Source organism: Scyliorhinus torazame, chromosome 8, assembly GCF_047496885.1.
Source record: "Scyliorhinus torazame isolate Kashiwa2021f chromosome 8, sScyTor2.1, whole genome shotgun sequence".
NCBI classification, from domain to species: Eukaryota; Metazoa; Chordata; class Chondrichthyes; order Carcharhiniformes; family Scyliorhinidae; genus Scyliorhinus; species Scyliorhinus torazame.
In genome coordinates this window covers 83845482-83865476 of record NC_092714.1, presented here as the reverse complement: position 1 = coordinate 83865476, position 19995 = coordinate 83845482, and positions in this window count along the sequence as shown.

Sequence of the window (19995 nt, the reverse complement as noted above, 5' to 3'; positions counted from 1 at the left end):
TATTGAATGGTCTTTTCAGGAGTTTCTTTTTATATAGTAAGATCTGAAATGGATACTTAGAACTTTACTTTATTTCATCTTACCATAGCTTCTGAGGTCTGTTCATGGTATATCTTGAGTGAGTTGGAGAATGTAAGGGCAAAAGGTGGTACTTGAGGGAACATAGATTGGTGTGAGTTGCCACTAAGTTGGCATTGGGCTTTAAAGGTCCATGGGGATGATTGGGGGTCATGGATTGGCAAGAGTTTGTACTAAGTTGATATGGAAGGTATGATGGGCCATGGAGGTTGGGAAGCGGGACATATGTCAGCAGGGAAAATATGTGGGGCCATGACTGTGGATAGAAGGGCACGGGTTGGCTTGCAGAGTCTGAGCGACTATGTTGGGGCATAAGTTGGCATTGATGGGGCAGGGGAAGTGTGTGGGGGTGAGGGGGTGTGAGGAGTGAGGACAAGTTTTGTCTTCACTGCTTTTCTTACAACTCATACTTTGCTACTGAGCACTGAGGTGGGCTTTTTAAACAGCCTGCCTCGGCACACGGCAGCCCCTGGTGGTTGTCTCCAAACTCTTCCAGGAGTCAACGGTCCTGACATCTGTTATCATCAGCCCCACGGGAATGAAAATCCGACCATTCGGGACACTGTTTCCCTAGCCAAGTTTGCAGAGTTGGGAATTTTCCTGACTGAAAATTTGGCTCTTTGTCTCCCAATGCCAAAATGGCTGATCAAGGCCGGGATTCTCCGAGTCTCCGTGCTGAAATCGCGCTCAGCGCGAGGGCGGAAATGGGGCGTCAGACCCACAACCGGGCCCAACGCTTGGACGCGAACCTCCGCCGACAAGAGATTCGGCGGCAGTCACGCGCGCACGGTAGTCGCGGCACCTGTCAGGAGCCGTTTGCCGGGATTCTCCGAGCCTCCGCGCCGAAATCGCGCTCGGCGCGGGGGCGAAGAATGGGGCGTCAGACCGTAATCGGGTCCGATGCCGGGACGCGAACCTCCGGCGACCGGAGAAACGGCTCCAGTTACGCGCGGTTGATGCGGCGCCGGTCGGGGCCATTTAAAGAGGCCCTTGCGGTGATTCACCACGGTTGATCAGCCGAGTTCCCGCTGGCGTGGTTCACATATGGTTCCACCTGGCGGGAGCTCGGCGACGCAGCTGCGGTGGCTATCCTGGTGGGGGGCGGGGAGGATCAGTCTCCGGGGGGCTGGGCCTCCACGATGGCCAGACCCATGATCGGGGGCCACCGATCGGCGGGCGCGCGCGATCTGGGGTGCCTACCATCTTCCGTGCCGGCCCCGCGCAACATGGCGGACCCACACAGCGGGCCGGCGTGGAAGCGGCTGCCACGCACATGCGCGGGCCCGGGGCTGGTAGTACAGGGCCGCGTATCGGCAGCCGGAGCTTGCTTGGAGCACTCTGGTGCCGTGCAGGTCCCCTGTGGGCCACGGAATCGCTGGTCCAAAGCCGCCGCTTTGCAGAATCCTGTGTCCCGGTTGGGACCTGGGATTCATGTCGCATTACATTCATCCCCCACCATCTGGCCTGGGCTTGCGAAATCCTACCAACTGTCCTGGTTTGAGACAATTCACACCTCTTTAACCTGGGGTTACCCCTCTCTCTGGATCTGTAAAGACTTAATTACCTGCAAATGCTCGCATTCTAAGCATTGTCTTGCATCTTTGAATTTGTCTATATATATGTTTCTGGAACATACCTCTTCATTCACCTGAGGAAGGAGCAGTGCTCCGAAAGCCAGTGCTTGAAACAAACCTGTTGGACTTTAACCTGGTGTTGTAAGGCTTCTTACCGTGCTCACCCCAGTCCAACGCCGGCATCTCCACATCATTGTGAGCATGGATCAAAGTCACTTTCTGGGATCAAAAGTGATCTAGCTAGCAATTGCCCCATCTATATCTCATCAATGAAATGAAATATGGGCAACAGCCAACATCGGCCTGCTCTTGATAAGGCAACATGCAAAATTCCCAGTGTGGAGCATTGCGCTGTGTGGGTATCAGAGCTGGTCCCTAAATACGAAGAAGATTACAACTTTTGAAACATGGCTCTGGCAACGCGTTCTGGAGGCAGCTGCACAGAAGGAAGAACCAATGAATTTCTCCACAGGAAAATTGGAAACCAGCATCTCATGGGCGTTTGAGAGAAGTAAAGGAGTGGAAACTGAGGATGTACAGGAAAAGACAAGGTGAGACTCTAGTGCTGGCAACATTAAAAGTTGAGACATCAGAAAAGTACAGGCCATGTAGGAGGAGGACTGGATGGGGGACAACATCAGAAACTGGGCAAAGAGAGGAATAACAGCAGCACGCAGAATGGCAGTGAACACAGAGAGATGCCTATAGCTCCTCATAGACTCTGGCTAATTATAGATGGATGGAAAAATAAAACTGTTCAAACACATATTGATAAATATCCAGATTTGGAATTGAAAAATAAAATGAAAATAAATTAAAGTAAATTAGATTTTTTATTCGACTGTTAAAAAAAACAATTGCAGTGGTAACAGGAGGAGTAATTACTTTTTACAGGTTTTACAAACTGAATTAAACTACAAAATCAATGTTATGTGGTGGTTTTTCTTGTTTAATAACAGTAATATATTTAAATATAATGGTTCAGCACATTTAATTCAGGCGAACTGATCCCAGACAACAGTGATGTTCGGGGTGCAAATGTTCTGGAAGAGGGAATGGTCCAAGCACTCTACTGCTGACTGTTATCGAGTCACATTTGCCAGAATATATGTGGGTTCATGCCAGGCAGGGAAATTATTGTTCCCAATGCTCAGATTTCATGCCAACAAAGTCGCAGTCTATATATGAATATTGGCCTTTTGAGTGAGAAGACATGGAGCCATTGCCTCGCAAGGAATCCAGACCTTCAAAAGGAGAGAAGGACATTATCAGCAATTTGTTTCAAAATGAAATAAATCTATGTTTACTGATTGGCTACATCATTTTAGCATCTGCCTGTAACCCACATATTTATTTTCCAGATCATCATTTCTCTGTCACATATGCACAATAGAAAGTAGACAATAATAATATTTATTATTGTCACAAGTAGGCTTATATTAACACTGCAATGAAGTTACTGTAAAATCCCCTAGTCGCCACACTCCGGCACCTGTTCGGGTACACTGGAGGAGAATTCAGAAAGTCCAATTCACCTAACAGCACATCTTTCGGGACTTATGGGAGGAAGCCAGAGCACCCAGAGGAAACCCACGCAGACACGGGGAGAATGTGCAGACACCGCACAGACAGTGACCCAAGCCGGGATCAAACCTGGGACAATGGGCGGGATTCTCCGACCCCCCACCGGGTTGGACAATCGCCAGGGGCTGGGGTGAATCCCGACCCGCCGGTTGCCGAATTCCGGCCGGCACCCCCCCTTCCCGGGCGATTCTCGTGCCCACGATGGGCCGAAGTCCCGCTGCTGGAATGCCTGTCCCGCCGGCGAGAATCAAACCACCTCTCTTACCGGCGGGACTAGGCGGCGCGGGTGGGCTCCGGGGTCCTGGGGATGGGCGCGGGGCCATCTGGCCCTGGGTGGTGCGCCCACGGTGGCCTGGCCCGCGATCAGGGCCCACCGATCCGCGGGCGGGCCTGTGCCATGGGGGCACTCTTTTCCCTCTGCCTCAGCCACAGCCTTCACCATGGCCGACGCGTAAGAAACACCGCCCCCTGCGCATGCTCGGGGATGACGTCAGCAGCCGCTGGCGCTCACGCGCATGTGCGGACTTCCGTCGGCCGGCGAAGTCCTTTCGGCCCCGGCTGGTGTGGCGCCAAAGGCCTTTCCCGCCGGCCGGCGACACGCCAACCACTGCGGCGCGGGCCTAGGCCCTCAAGGTGAGGGCTTGGCCCCTAAAGGTGCGGAGAAATCCGCACCTTTGGGGCGACCCAACGCCGGAGTGGTTCCCGCCACTCCATCCCACCGTGACCCCTGCCCCGCCGGGTAGGGGAGAATCCCGGCCCATGGCGCTATAAAGCAATAGTGCTAACACTGTGCTACCGTGCCACCCTGAAAATCTCAAGAAATACAATTTCAATAAAAAATCTGAAATGTCAAGTGATTTTCAGCACATATGTATCAACAAAAGGAAAACTACCTTTGCCTATTCTAATTTTCAACGTTTGCCCAGCAGGTTTTATTTTGTCAAAATATAGCTGTTTCTATAATGTAAAATGGGAGCTGACAAAATGGCTGGAACAACTTTGCTTAATGGAAGTGCCTTTGTATTGTGCAGGAGCAAAGCACTCAGCAGTAGCTTTTCACTGGCTGCATCGGTGTCTTTTATTTTTAGCCAGAGGAATTCTTCTAGCTCGTGGGGTTGATGTTAGACCTTGATTGTGTTTTGATGTTTCTGCAGACCTACGATTGAGTTCAATTCTCGGCAGCCAAAACAGACATTTGTCATCTTTATGCAGATGAATTCCTGTGGCACTCTTTCTAGCAAGTCACGCAGACCAAAAGCTTCTTCACAGCATGAGAATGATTCCAGCCCACCGTGACCCGCAGTGAGCGGTGTCACATATGATTACCATTATTTATAAGGATCACTCAAAGCTTACTGGTATTACCACACCAGTTTTATTGCACTGTAACATTTAAGTAAATATTTGCACGCAAAGGAGAGCTGTTGAGAATTTCTTCTGTGGCAAGTGCTTCCATCACATGAAATATTAAACCGTGAAGTGTCTCTGGTGATGCGGAGTGGCGGATTTTATTCTGATTTGATTATCAGTGATGATTTTTTCATGAGCTGTGACTGTCCTCTTAAATTACTATCAGCACAGAATCTTTCTTCCAGTCACGAAAAAGGCAAACAGGGAGAAAGAAATTCACTCATAAGCACATTTATAACCTCCCATTTACCACATCTTCCTTGTGCCGGAACTCATATCACTGGCCACTTAGGTACGAGCAAACCATCTATATATTAACATGATGGAGACCAAGAACTGAAATGATATATTGATTATAAAGATATTTTCTTAACCTCCAGAAGATATTTACTGGAATTCCATACATATTACATGCACTTTCATCCACAGATGGCTCCTCTTTGTCTTTTAGATGGGGTTTGTTCTTTTCCGCCAAGCAGCAGATGCTTAGCAAAGCATAGGTGCTCTTGTGCATTTGCCATCAAGCCATGGGAGTGAACCAGTCCACAATAGTAATGAGAAAAAAACTCGCCCTCTTGCCAACTGGTTTAAAATGTCGAAAGGTTTGTAATATATAAAAGTGTGTTGTGCTTTTTACAGAATGTTTTAAGAAGGAACTGGAGTATTTTTCATTCATCACATCTATTGTATTCCAGCTGAATCCTGATACACGCATAAGAAATTGAGTTAATTGAGAAATGTTATATTTAGAAATGATTACTGTATATTTTAGCTAAAATAACCAAATTGTGACTTCCTGCTTTTTGCCCTTTAAGCAATCTCTCGGTAATGCAGTCCAAAAAAAATTGGAGAGACTGTTTGAAAATAATTTATTATAAAAATGTAATTAGACATTAGCAAATCTGCTGCTGACTCCAGATAAAATTGGTGGTGAATAGACTATAAATTAATTAGTGTTAAAAGCAGAAAATCTGGATTGTATATTTGACCATATGGAATAGAAATTCTACACTACAGATTGGATTTAAAAATCTTTGACATTACAATTCTATTCTTTTTTAAAATTTTCCTCCAGTTAAGGGGCAATTTAGCGTGGCTAATCCACCCACTCTGCACAGCTTTGGGTTGTGGGGGTGAGAACCACGCAGTCATAGGAGAATGTACAAACTCCACACGGACAGTGACCCGGGGCCAGGATCCAACCCGGGATCTCGGCACGTGAGGCAGCAGTGCTAACCACTGTGCCACCCCCAATTCTATTCTTAGAGCAGAATTATCTTGGATCAGCTACATTTTGATTCAAAGTCAATTGCTATAGGTTCAAGAACCAGAAATTTACACAATTTTCTCAGATGGGCCGTGATATAAAAGTAGAGCACACTTAAAAAGTAGGAAAAAAATTGAACAACAAATTAAATGTTTAGCATTAGTTTTGTGATACTGTTTGGAGCCATTGAGGATTAGAATGTCTGAACCTGAGTTTGAAGCATATTCTTCTGGACCACTAGGAATATTAATGGCAAAGCAGCACAAAAAATAAATAGACTGAAGAAAATAGAAACACTAAAACCAGCAAAATAATATTAAAAATATTTGCCTGGCATATCGTTCCCACTACATTCATGTGTGCTGTACTGAAAGGCAGGTCCTTGGTTCTTTATACGCTGACACTTCATCCTCAGCCATTGCCTTGGCAGCTTTTGCCAGTGGTGCTTTGACATTACCTTCCTCTCTGAGGGGTACAGTGAGGAGGCAAGTCCCAGTCTACCTCAGCCAGAAGAGGAATCAAATCCACGCTGTTGGTTCAATTCTCATCTAGCCATCTAACCACCTGAGCTGACTGGGACTTAATAATTCCCATTACCAGTGCCAGAGGTTTTTGAAAATCAGAGATGCTCAAGATTCTTTACTACATTATTGCCTATATCTATGTGTGAAATATGGTCATAGCTGTTGTCAGCAATTTATGGGTGGGATACAAACAGCAGTCACATTTACCCGCCCCCCCCCCCATATAATTCCAGTTATGAATGCTTACTCACAGAGAATAAAATAATAACATACATCAAATTTAGCCTCTTACTAACAAAACCAACTTCAGTCAATATGGATTCAAGCAAAATAAAAATAATTTGGAGAGCGCCCCTATCAGCTAAGTAAAGTTTTCGACAACGTTTCAGCCAAACATGGAATTGACTGAAAGCAATGTTCATGGTTTTAGATACATGGATACATAGAATATAGGAGCAGGAGGAGGCCTTTTGCCCTTTGAACCTGCTCTGCCATTCATCACGATCATGGTTGATCATCCAACTCAATAGCCTAATCCTGCTTTCCCCCCATAGCCTTTGACCCCATTCTCCACAATTGCTATATCCAGCCGCCTCCTGAATATATTCAAAGTTTTAGCATCAACTACTTCCTGTGGTAATGAATTCCACAGGCTCACCACTCTTTGTGTGAAGAAATGTCTCCTTATATCTGTCCGAAACGGTTTACCCTGAATCCTCAGACTGTGACCCCTGGTTCTGGACACACCCATCATTAGGAACATCTTCCCTACATCTACCCTGTCTAGTCCTGTTAGAATTTTAGAAGTCTCGATGATATCCTCATTCTTCTGAACTCCAGCGAGAACAATCCCAACCCAGTCAATCTCTCCTCATATGACAGTCCCGCCATCCCTAGAATCAGTCTGGTAAACCTTCGCTGCACTCCCTCGAGAGCAAGAACATGCTTCCTCAGAGAAGGAGACCAAAACTGCACACAATACTCCAAGGCCCTGTACAATTGCAGCAACACATCCCTGCTTCTATATTCGAAACCTCTTGCAATGGAACATGGAGCATACAGTGCAGAAGGAGGCCATTAAGCCCATCGAGTATGCACCGACCCACTTAAGCCCTCACTTCCACCCCATCCCGCAACCCAACTACCCCTTCTAACCTTTTTGGTCACTAAGGGCAATTTATCATGGCCAATCCAGCTAACCTGCATGTCTTTGGACTGTGGGAGGAAACCAGAGCACCCGGGGGAAACCCACGCAGACACGGGAAGACTCCGCACAGACAGTGACCCAGCGGGGAATCGAACCTGGGACCCTAGCGCTGTGAAGCCACAGTGCTAACCACTTGTGCTACCATGCTGCCCTACTTGTGCTACAGTGCTGAAGGCCAACATACCATTAGCCTTCTTTCCCGCCTGCTGCACCTGAATCCTTACCTTCAACGAATGGTGCACAAGGACACCCAGGTCCCGGTGCACACTCCCCTCTCCCAATTTACAACTATTTAGGTAGTAATCTGCCTTCCTGTTTTTGCTTCCAAAGTGAATAACCTCACATTTATCCAAATTATACTGCATCTGCCATTGATTTGCCCACTCGCCCAACCTGTCCAGATCTTGCAGGAGGATCCCTGCATCCTCGTCACAATTCACCCTCCCAACTAATTTGGTATCATCTGCAAACTTTGAGATGTTACATTTTGTTCCCTCATCCAAATCATTAATATATATTGTGAATAGCTGGGATCCCAGCACCGATCCCTATGGTACCCCACTAGTTACTTCCTGCCAATTTGAAAAGGACCCATTAATCACTACTCTTTCTTTCCTCTCTGCCAACCAGTTTTCTATCCACCTCAATACATTTCCCCGAATCCCATGCGCTTTAATTTTGCACAATAATCTCCGATGTGGGACTTTGTCAAACGCCTTCTGAAAGTCCAAATATACCACATCGACTGGCTCCCTCCTGTCGACTGCACTGGTTACCTCTTCAATATATTCCAACAGATTTGTCAAGCATGATTTTCCCGTCATAAATCCATGCTAACTTTGACTGATCATGCCACTGCTTTCTAAATGTTCCGCTATAAAATCCTTGATAATGGATTCAAGCATTTTTCCCACTACTGATGTTAGGCTTACTGGTCTATAATTCCCTGCTTTCTCTCTATCTCCCTTTTTGAATATCAGAGTGATGTGAGCTACCCTCCAATCTGCAGGGACAGTTCCAGAGTCTATAGAATCCCGGAAGATGACCACCAATGCATCCACTATTTCCAGAGCCACCTCCTTAAGCACTCTGGGATGCAGATTCTCAGGCCCTGGGGATTTATCCACCTTCAATCCCATCAGCTTTCCCTGCACCATTTCTCTACTAATGTTGATCTCCCTCAGTTCTTCCCTCTCACTAAACCTTTCATTCTCCAACATTTCTCAAATTTGATTTGTGTCCTCATTTGTGAAGACAGAACCAAAGTATGTATTCAATTGCTCAGCCATTTCTTTGTCCCTTATTATGCATTCCCCTGTTTCTGTCTGTAGGGGGCCTACATTTCTCTTTACCAATCTCTTTCTCTTCACATATCTGCAGAAACACTTAGTGTCAGTCTTTATGTTCCCTGCAAGCTTCCTTTCATACTGTACTTTCCCCTTCTTAATCAATCCCTTCGACCTTCTTTGCTGAATTTTAAACTGCTCCCAATCCTCAGACCTATTATTTTTCTTGGCCAATCTGTATGCTTCTTCCTTGTATCGGATACTATTTCTAATTTCCTTTGTAAGCCATGGATTGGTCCTCTTACCCCCTTTGCATCTGTGCCAGACAGGAATGAACAATTGCTGTAGTTCCTCCATGAGTTCCTTGAATGATTGCCATTGTCTATCCACTGTCATCCCTTTAAGTAACTCTCCCAATCTATCTAGGCCAACTCATGCCTCATATCCTCATAGTTCCCTTGATTAAGATTCAGCACCCTAGTCTCCAAATCAACTACTTCACTCTCCATCTTGATAAAAAATTCTATCATGTTATGGCCGCTCATCCTCAAGGGGTCTCGCAGAGCCAGATTGGCAATGATTCCCTTCTCATTACACAGTACCCAGTCTAAGATGGCCTGCTCTCTAGTTGGTTCCTCCACATATTGGTAAGGAAAACCATGCCGTATACAGTCCAGGAATTCCTCCTCTACGGCATTGTGGCTAATTTGATTTGACCAATCTATGTTAAGATTAAAATCACCCATGATCATCGATATTCCCTTGTTACATGCATCTCTAATTTCTTTTTTAATGCCATTCCCAACCTCACTGCAGTTTGGGGGTCTATATATGACACCTCACTCATGTTTTTTGTCCCTTGGTATTTCTCAACTCTACCCATACAGATTCCACATTGTCAGAGCTAATATCCTTTCTCACTATTGTGTTAATTTCCTCTTTAACCATCAGTGCCACGCCACCACCTTTTCTTTTATGCCTGTCCTTCCTAAATACTGAGAACCCTGGGACATTCAGTTCCCATCCCTGTTCACCCTGCAGCCCTGTCTCCGTAATCCCAATTATATCATACCCATTTATACCTATCTGCACGATTAGTTCATCCAGTTTATTGCAAATGCTCCATGCATTGAGGCACAGAGGCTTTAAATTTGTCTTTTTCACAATGTTGGTCTTGCTCCAATATTTTTCTCTTCTGCCCTGTTTGAATTTTGCCCTTGATTTCTCCACCTGTCACTTTTCTGATTCACTTTTCTACCTTTCGTTTTTGTCCTTGCTCCCTCTTTCTCCGACTCCTTGCGTAGGTTTCCATCCCCCTGGCATTTTGTTTAAACATTCCCCAACCGCTCTAGCAAATAGCCCCTCTAGGACATCAGTTCCAGTCCTGCCCAGGTGTAACCCGTCCAGTTTGTACAGGTCCTACCTCCCCCAGGACCGGTCCCAATGCCCCAGGAATCTGTAACTCTCCCCTGACACCATCTCTTCAGCCATGCATTCATCCTATATATCCTGTCATTTCTACTCTGACTAGCACGTGGCACCGGTAGTAATCCTGAGATCACTACCTTTGAGGTACGATTTCTTAACTTCCTTCCTAGCTCCCTGTATTCTGCTTTTAGGACCTCATCCCTTTTTCACCTATGTAGTTTGTACCGATGTGTACAATGACCACTGGCTGTTCACCCTCCCCCTCCAGAATGTCCTGTACCTGCTCCGAGACATACTTGACCCTAGCACCAGTGAGGCAACATACCATCCTGGAGTCAAGTTTGCGGCCACAGAAACGCCTGTCTATTCCCCTTACAATTGAAACTCCAATAGCTATTGCACTGTCACACTTATTACCCCTCCCCTGTTGGATATGTTAAGTTCCAATGTGACTCATTATATGTGGGGGATAGATCTGAATCTGTAGCATCAGCAACAAACTCTTATACCGGAACTTTCTGGCTGTTCACGCCGGCAAGACCTTCCAGTCTTGCCAACAACGCACTCCCACCACAGGTTTCAAAGCAGACAAGGATGTATTCAATGAGAAATCCCATTGACAATGGCGGGACCAGAAGATCCCGCCCCCAGTCAATGGCAGGCTGCCGCCCGCCACTGCCAAACACGTGGTGAGTTGTGCCGTAAACACTGCCCTACGAGCGGAATTCTCCCATCTGGGGACTAAGATCTGGGGCGTCATTCTCCGACCCCCCGCCGGGTCGGAGAATGGCCGTTGGCCGCCGTGAATCCCGCCCCCGCCCCCGCCGAAGTCTCCGGTACCGGAGATTGGGCGGGGGCGGGAATCGGGCCGCGCCGGTTGGCGGGACCCCCCCCGCTGGATTCTCCGGCCCGGATGGGCCGAAGTCCCGCCCAGAAATTGCCTGTCCCGCCAGCGTAAATCAAACCTGGTATTTACCGGCGGGACCAGGCGGCGTGGGCGGGCTCCGGGGTCCTGGGGGGGGGGGGCACGGGGTGATCTGACCCCAGGTGTTGCCCCCGCGGTGGCCTGGCCCGCGATTGGGGCCCACCGATCCGCGGGCGGGCCTGTGCCGTGGGGGCACTCTTTCCCTTCCGCCTCCGCCACGGCCTCCACCATGGCGGAGGAGGAAGAGACTCTCCCCACTGCGCATGCGTGGGAAACTGACAGCGGCCGCTGACGCTCCCGCGCATGCGCCAGGAAACTGACAGAGGCCGCTGACGCTCCCGCGCATGCGCCGCATTTCCGCGCCAGCTGGCGGGGCAACAAACGCCATTTCCGCCAGCTGGCGGGGCGGAAATCCCTCCGGCGTCGGCCTAGCCCCAACATTGAGGGGTAGGCCGCCAAAGATGCGGAGCATTCCGCACCTTTGGGCCGGCGCGATGCCCGTCTGATTGGCGCCGTCTTTGGCGCCAGTCGGCGGACATCCCGCCGTTGGGGGAGAATTTCGCCCCTGTGGTGATGATGGGGTCGGGAGAAGCTGAATTCTCCAATTTTGAGACTAAGTGCCAATGCTGGCATGGAAACAGTGGCGTTTTACGACAGGAAAAACAGCGCAACAGCTGCACCGATTCAGCTACTTTAAATGTGCTAGCACCATCGCCATGTGGAACACAACCAATTCCATGGAAAACAGTACCAGATTCACCGGGTCCGTGGTTGGCGCACATGAGGCTCACACGCCGCAGCCGCACTTAAACGATCCTTCCCCCCTCACACACTGTCCCAGTCAACAAGATGGCTGCAAGGAGAGCAGTGCCACGGTTCAAGTACGCTGAGCTGGACACCCTCATGGACGCCATGGAGGAGAGAAGGATGATCCTGTACCCCGAGAAGAAGGTCGTCAGGTGCCGCCGTTAGCAATGCCTGGGTGCAGGTGTCCGAGGCGGTCAGCCGGACTGGCATGCAGTGTAGGAAGAAACTGCACAATCTCCTCAGGGCAGCCAGGGTGAGTAGGCAGCACTGTGTCCCCGGTACTAAACCCGACCCCCCCACACACCCACAACCCGGCCCCTTGCCCTCCGGGGAGCGGCCGAAACCCCACCCTGCCCCACATGCCAGCACCCATGCCAGTCGCCATGGCCGGGTGCCTTGGCCACTGAGGCAATCATCTACCCAACACCTGGGCTGCTTGCTTCGGAATGTCTAATGGTAATGCTGTTTGTGGTTCCACCACCCCGCACCCCCCAGGAGAAGGCCGCACCCAACCGCCAGGTGTGGGAGAAGAGCGGAGGGGGAACACCAGAACTGCGGCCCCACACCATGCCCGAGCAGAGGGCACTGGACGTGGTCGGCGGCCCAGAGGAAAGAAAGGCTGCCGAGGCAGAATTCGGCGGCGGGCAAGCAAGTGAGACCCTGCTTAGTTGTGGATCCCTATGACACAAGTTGCCCCCCCCCCACCCCACACACACCCCATCGCCCCAACTCCCTCACCCCACACCCCCACCCTCCTCAACCCACCCCTCCCACCCCTTTAACCCCACAAACCCATCCCCTCAACCCGCAGCCCCACACCCCTCTCACCCCTCACCTCCCTCACCCCCAACTATCCGCCAACCCAACCCCCCCCCCCACCCCCCCCCCCCCCCCCCGGCCTGCTATCTAACCATACATGTTGTCTTGTGTCTTACAGGACCTACTGGAGATGGGGCCGGTGCATCCGGAGTCCCCCGCCCCTAGCCAGTGCCAGAGCCTCCCAGATGGGGGTGGCCAGACCCAGAGGGAGGTGGTGCAGACCCAGAGAGGGTGGCCCAGTCCCAGATGGAGGTGGCCAGGCCCAGAGGGGGTGGCCCAGTCCCAGATGGAGGTGGCCAGGCCCAGAGGGTGGTGGTCCAGACCCAGAGAGGGTGGCCCAGTCCCAGATGGAGGTGGCCAGACCCAGAGGGAGGTGGTCCAGACCCAGAGGGAGGTGGTCCAGACCCAGAGGGGGTGGCCCAGTCACTGGCTGATGTGGCACAGATCCACAGGGTCCACTCCCTGTGCTCCATGGCTGCGAGCGTGCAGACCCTGGTAGAGACCAGAGCCAGGGCAGCACGGTAGCACAAGTGGATCGCACTGTGCCTTCACAGCGCCAGGGTCCCAGGTTCGATTCCCGGCTGGGTCACTGTCTGTGTAGAGTCTGCACATTCTCCCCGGGTCTGCGTGGGTTACCTCCGGGTGCTCCGGTTTCCTCCCACAGTCCAAAGATGTGCAGGTTAGGTGGATTGGCCATGCCAAATTGCCCTTAGTGTCCAAAACGGTTAGGAGGGGTTATTGGGTTACGGGGATAGGGTGGAAGTGAGGGCTTAAGTGGGTCGGTGCAGACTCGATGGGCCGAATGGCCTCCTTCTGCACTGTATGTTCTATGTTCTATGTTCTATGTTCTAGGTGCTGAGGGGCCTCAGGGGATGTCTCCGCTCGCACCCCTGTCCCATGGAGTAGCCCGGGCATCCCGAGGGAGGAGGAGGTGATGGGGCCCGTGCCGGTGACTTCCGCAGGGGAGGTGCCGGAATAGCGCAGCACCTCAGACTCGCCCCCTCCTGTTCCTGGCGCATCTGTTGGATAGCGAGTAGAACAGGGGGCACCACGCCACCCAGGACACCCGAGCAGCGGCCAGGCCCATCTAGGCCGGGTCATCCCAGGAGACACGTGCCAATGGGGACCCTTGTCACAGCGCAGGCGCCACAGCAGGCCACCTCCATTCCTGCTGTACCATCTGGGGAACCACCTAGACATAGTGTTAGGGCCCGTAAGGCCAGAAAGTTAGACACCAGTTAGGTTGGCACGGGTGCACTGGACCACCAACCTATGGGTTAGTGCACAGACTGTGTATATTTCTCCACAATAGACACCTGTTAATGCCATTGAAACCTGCCTCGGTGCTCTGTCTGATGGAACATAAGAACATAAGAACTAGGAGCAGGAGTAGGCCATCTGGCCCCTCGAGCCTGCTCCACCATTCAATGAGATCATGGCTGATCTTTTGTGGACTCAGCTCCACTTTCCGGCCCGAACACCATAACCCTTAATCCCTTTATTCTTCAAAAAACTATCTATCTTTATCTTAAAAACATTTAATGAAGGAGCCTCGATTGCTTCACTGGGCAAGGAATTCCATAGATTCACAACCCTTTGGGTGAAGAAGTTCCTCCTAAACTCAGTCCTAAATCTACTTCCCCTTATTTAGAGGCTATGCCCCCTAGTTCTGCTTTCACCCGCCAGTGGAAACAACCTGCCCGCATCTATCCTATCTATTCCCTTCATAATCTTATATGTTTCTATAAGATCCCCCCTCATCCTTCTAAATTCCAACGAGTACAGTCCCAGTCTACTCAACCTCTCCTCGTAATCCAACCCCTTCAGCTCTGGGATTAACCGAGTGAATCTCCTCTGCACACCCTCCAGTGCCAGTACGTCCTTTCTCAAGTAAGGAGACCAAAACTGAACACAATACTCCAGGTGTGGCCTCACTAACACCTTATACAATTGCAGCAGAACCTCCCTAGTCTTAAACTCCATCCCTCTAGCAATGAAGGACAAAATTCCATTTGCCTTCTTAATCACCTGTTGCACCTGAAAACCAACTTTTTGCGACTCATGCACTAGCACACCCAGGTCTCTCTGCACAGCAGCATGTTTTAATATTTTATCATTTAAATAATAATCCCTTTTTCTGTTATTCCTACCAAAATGGATAACCTCACATTTGTCAACATTGTATTCCATCTGCCAGACCCTAGCCCATTCACTTAGCCTATCCAAATCCCTCTGCAGACTTCCAGTATCCTCTGCACTTTTTGCTTTACCACTTATCTTAGTGTCGTCTGCAAACTTGGACACATTGCCCTTGGTCCCCAACTCCAAATCATCTATGTAAATTGTGAACAGTTGTGGGCCCAACACTGATCCCTGAGGGACACCACTAGCTACTGATTGCCAACCAGAGAAACACCCATTAATCCCCACTCTTTGCTTTCTATTAATTAACCAATCCTCTATCCATGCTACTACTTTCCCCTTAATGCCATGCATCTTTATCTTATGCAACAACCTTTTGTGTGGCACCTTGTCAAAGGCTTTCTGGAAATCCAGATATACCACATCCATTGGCTCCCCGTTATCTACCGCACTGTTAATGTCCTCAAAACATAGGACATACAGTGCAGAAGGAGGCCATTCGGCCCATCGAGTCTGTAATGACCCACTTAAGCCCTCACTTCCACCCTGTGCTGACCCTGTGGCGGTCCATGCTTCGTGTCAAGAATCACTGAGTGTGCCAGCGTGAAGGAATCGTGCATACTGCCTGGGTATCGGGTTCAGAGGTCACTGACTAGTTGGATGTTCATCGAGTGGTACCCTTTTTGGTTAGCGTAGAGCTCCCTGTCATTTGCAGGTGCTCATAGGGTGACATGCATCCCGTCAATCACCCCCTGAACTCGGGGCATCGCGGCGATGGCAGCGAACCCCGTCGCCCACGCATCCTGGTGGGCCCGGATGCATTATCATGGATGTATTGTGCCGACCGGGCATATAGGGCCTCCGTGATGGCACGAATGATCTGTGCACTGAGCTTAATGAGATCCCGGACAGTTCTTCACTCGGCTCCTGGAAGGAGCCGGTGGCGTAAAGATTCAGGGCAACCATCACCTTGACGGCTGTGGTAAACCACTGTATTGTATTGTGCTGTTGTATTGTCACATGCCTGGGCTTGTTCCTGCTGGCTCCGCCTGTGGCTCCTCCCCTTGGGCTCATGGAAAAGGTGGCTGGTCTCTGCCTCTGATCCAGTTCAGGATCAGAGGCCAGGAGGCTTTCTGTTTAGTGTATTAAAGCCTCAGTTACGTTCACCACTCGTCGTGTGTTCATTGATGGCATATCAATTTAATACACTAAACATCTAATATGAATTTGTCACTCAAGCCTGATCGCCTGGAGCTGGACCCACAAGCAGCCGACGTCACTGCAACATTCGAGCACTGGCTAAGCTGCTTCGAAGCGTACCTCGGATCCTTCACCGAACACTTCACCGACCTCCAAAAGAAGCAGATCCTCCATGCACGGGTGAGCCGCAAGTCTTTCTTCTCATCAGGGACGCCCCCTCGTATACGGAGGCGATAATGCTGCTGAAGGGACACCATGTTAAGTCTGTGAATGAGGTGTACGCTAGGCACCTTCTCTCCACGAGACCACAATGCCCTGGGGAATCACTAGCAGAATTTCTGCGTGCCTTGCGGGTACTCTGCCGGAACTGTGACTGCCAGGCGGTATCGGCTACCCAACACGCGGAGCTGTTGGTCAGGGATGCTTATGTCGCAGGCATGAAATCAAACTACATCCGCCAGCGATTGCTAGAAGGGGGTACACTCAGCCTCCCAGAGACAGTGCAGCTCTCAAACTCGCTGGATGTGGCCTTCCAGAACATGGAGGCCTACACCTCCGACCGCGCGGCACCCTCGTGTACCTCGTGGGCGCCGCCATCATCCGACCTGGGTGCGGCGCAAGCCTGTGCCGTGCAGCAGCCCGCCAACGGCGAAAGCCCGAAGTGCTACTTTTGCGGCCAGGGTAATCATCCCAGGCAACGTTGCCCTGCACGGAACGCAACTTGCAACGGGTGTGGGAGGAAGGGCCACTTTGCGAAAGCCTGCCAGGCCCGATCTCTCCCTAAAGCTTCTAGGCCCAGCAGCGCTGCCTGCTGCCTGTCGGGGCTACCACCAGCTGCCGCGCCACCCGCCATGTGCGACCCGTGGGCGCCGCCATCTTTATTTTCGACCGCCACGTGCGACCCATGAGGGCCACCATCTTTAACGCCATTTTGTGCTTCACTCGCCACGCGCGACCAATGGGGGCCTCCATCTTTGACGCCATCTCCGATGCCACCCGCCATGCGCGACCCATGGGGGCCGCCATCATGGGACGACTCCGCAGTCTCCCAGGAGCCCTGCTCACCCGATCGTATGCTGGCCACCGCTACCTCCGACTGGCCTACCCATCACCTTCCGAAGCTCGCCTCCATCACGCTCAACCAGTCCCGGCCTCCTCACCTCACTAAATCTACGATGACCGTACGGATCAATGGGCACGAGACGGCCTGCCTTTTCGACTCCGGGAGCACAGACAGCTTCATACACCCAGATACGGTAAGGCGCTGCTCCCTCCCAATCTCAACCGCAACCCAGAAAATCTCCCTGGCTTCTGGATCACATGCAGTAGAAATCCGGGGGTACTGTGTCGCGACCCTTACTGTACAAGGCGTAGAGTACGCTAACTTCAAACTTTACGTCTTTCCCCATCTCGGCGCTGCCCTATTACTGGGGCTCGACTTCCAGTGCCACCTCCAGAGCCTTACTTTAAAGTTCGGCGGACCTCTGCCCTCCCTCACCGTCTGTAGCCTCACGACCCTAAAGGTCGCCCCACCCTCGCTCTTCGCTAACCTCACCCCGGACTGTAAGCCCGTCGCTACTAGGAGCAGATGATACAGTGCCCGGGATAGGACCGTTATCAGGTCGGAGGTCCAGCGACTCCTACGAGAGGGCGTCATTGAGGCTAGTAACAGCCCCTGGAGAGCCCAAGTGGTGGTCGTCAAGACTGGGGAGAAGCACTAGATGGTCATCGACTACAATCAGACAATCAACCGGTACTCGCAGCTCGATGCGTACCCCCTCCCTCGCATATCTGACATGGTCAATCAGATTGCATAGTATCGAGTCTTCTCCACAGTTGACTTGAAGTCTGTGTACCACCAGCTCCCTATCCGCCCGGAGGACCGCCAATACACTGCCTTTGAGGCAGACGGCCTCCTCTACCACTTGCTCAGGGTCACCTTTGGCGTCACCAATGGGGTCTCGGTCTTCCAATGGGAAATGGACCGAATGGTTGACCAGTACGGGCTGCGGGCCACGTTCCCGTACTTAGATAATGTCACCATCTGCGGCCATGACCAGCAGGACCATGACGAAAACCTCTGCCACTTCCTCGTTACCGCTAAACACCTGGACTTCACCTACAATGAGGAAAAATGCGTTTTCCGCACAACCCGCCTCACCACCCTTGGCTACGTTGTGGAAAACGGAGTCCTAGGGCCCGACCCCAACCGCATGCGCCCCCTCCTGGAACTCCCCCTCCCCCACTGCCCCAAGGTCCTGAAGAGATGCCTGGGGTTCTTCTCCTACTATGCCCAGTGGGCCCCCAATTATGTGGACAAGGCCCGTCCACTTATTAAATCCACCATTTTTCCCCTGACGGCTGAGGCCCGCCTGGCCTTCAACCGCATCAAGGCAGATATTGCCAAAGCCGCGATGCAGGCCGTGGATGAGTTCATTCCATCCAGGTGGAGAGCGATGCGACGGACTTTGCTCTGGCTGCTACCGTCAACCAGGCGGGCAGGCCCGTGGCTTTCTTCTCCCGTACCCTCCATGCCTCCGAGATTAGACACTCCTCCGTCGAAAAGGAAGCCCAGGCCATTTTAGAAGCATTGGAGGCATTACCTGGCCGGCAGGCGATTCACTCTCCTCACTGACCAGCAGTCGGTTTCGTTCATGTTTAACAATACACAGTGGGGCAAGATCAAGAACGACAAGATTCTGAGGTGGAGGATCGAGCTCTCCACCTATAATTACGATATCTTGTATCGACATAGGATGCTCAATGAGCCCTCAGATGCCCTATCCCACGGTACATGTGCCAGCGCACAAGTAGACCTGCTTCGGGCCCTCCACAACGACCTCTGTCACCCGGGGGTCACCTGTTTTTTTCACTTTATCAAGGCTCGCCTTACTCCATCGAGGAGGTCAGGAACGTGACCAAGGACTGCCAGGTCTGCGCGGAGTGCAAACCGCACTTCTATCGGCCAGACAGGGCGCACCTGGTAAAGGCCTCTCGCCACTTTGAGCGCCTCAGCATGGACTTCAAAGGGCCCCTCCCCTCCACTGACCGTAACTTGTACTTCCTCAACATTGTTGACGAATACTCAAGATTCCCTTTTGCCATCCCATGCTCTGACATGACCTCCGCCACCGTCATCAAGGCCCTGCACAGTCTCTCCACATTGTTCGGGTTCCCCACCTACATCCATAGCGATCGGGGTTCCTCCTTCATGAGCAATGAGTTGCATCAGTTCCTGCTCAGCAAGGGCATCGCCTCCAGCAGGACGACCAGCTACAACCCCCGGGGCAACGGACAGGTGGAGAGGGAGAACGCGACGGTCTGGAAGGCCGTCCTCCTGGCTCTATGGTCTAGAAGTCTCCCTGTCTCCTGCTGGCAGGAGGGCCTTCCCGATGCGCCCCACTCCATCTGGTCGCTCCTGTGTACTGCCACCAATGTGACCCCTCATGAGAGGATGTTTGTTTTCCCCAGGAAGTCCACCTCAAGGGTTTCGCTCCCGTCCTGGCTGACGGTCCCAGGGCCCGTCCTCCTCTGGAAGCATGCGAGGAGCCATAAGTCAGATCCACTGGTCGAAAAGGTCCTTCTCTTCCATGCTAACCCCCAATATGCCTACGTGGCACATCATGACGGACGAGAGGACACAGTCTCCCTTCGGGACTTGGCACCCGCAGGTTCCCCAGTGACCATCACCACTACCCCCGGCCCTACACCGTCTCCCGCCTGTGGTGGTATGTATTAGGGGTA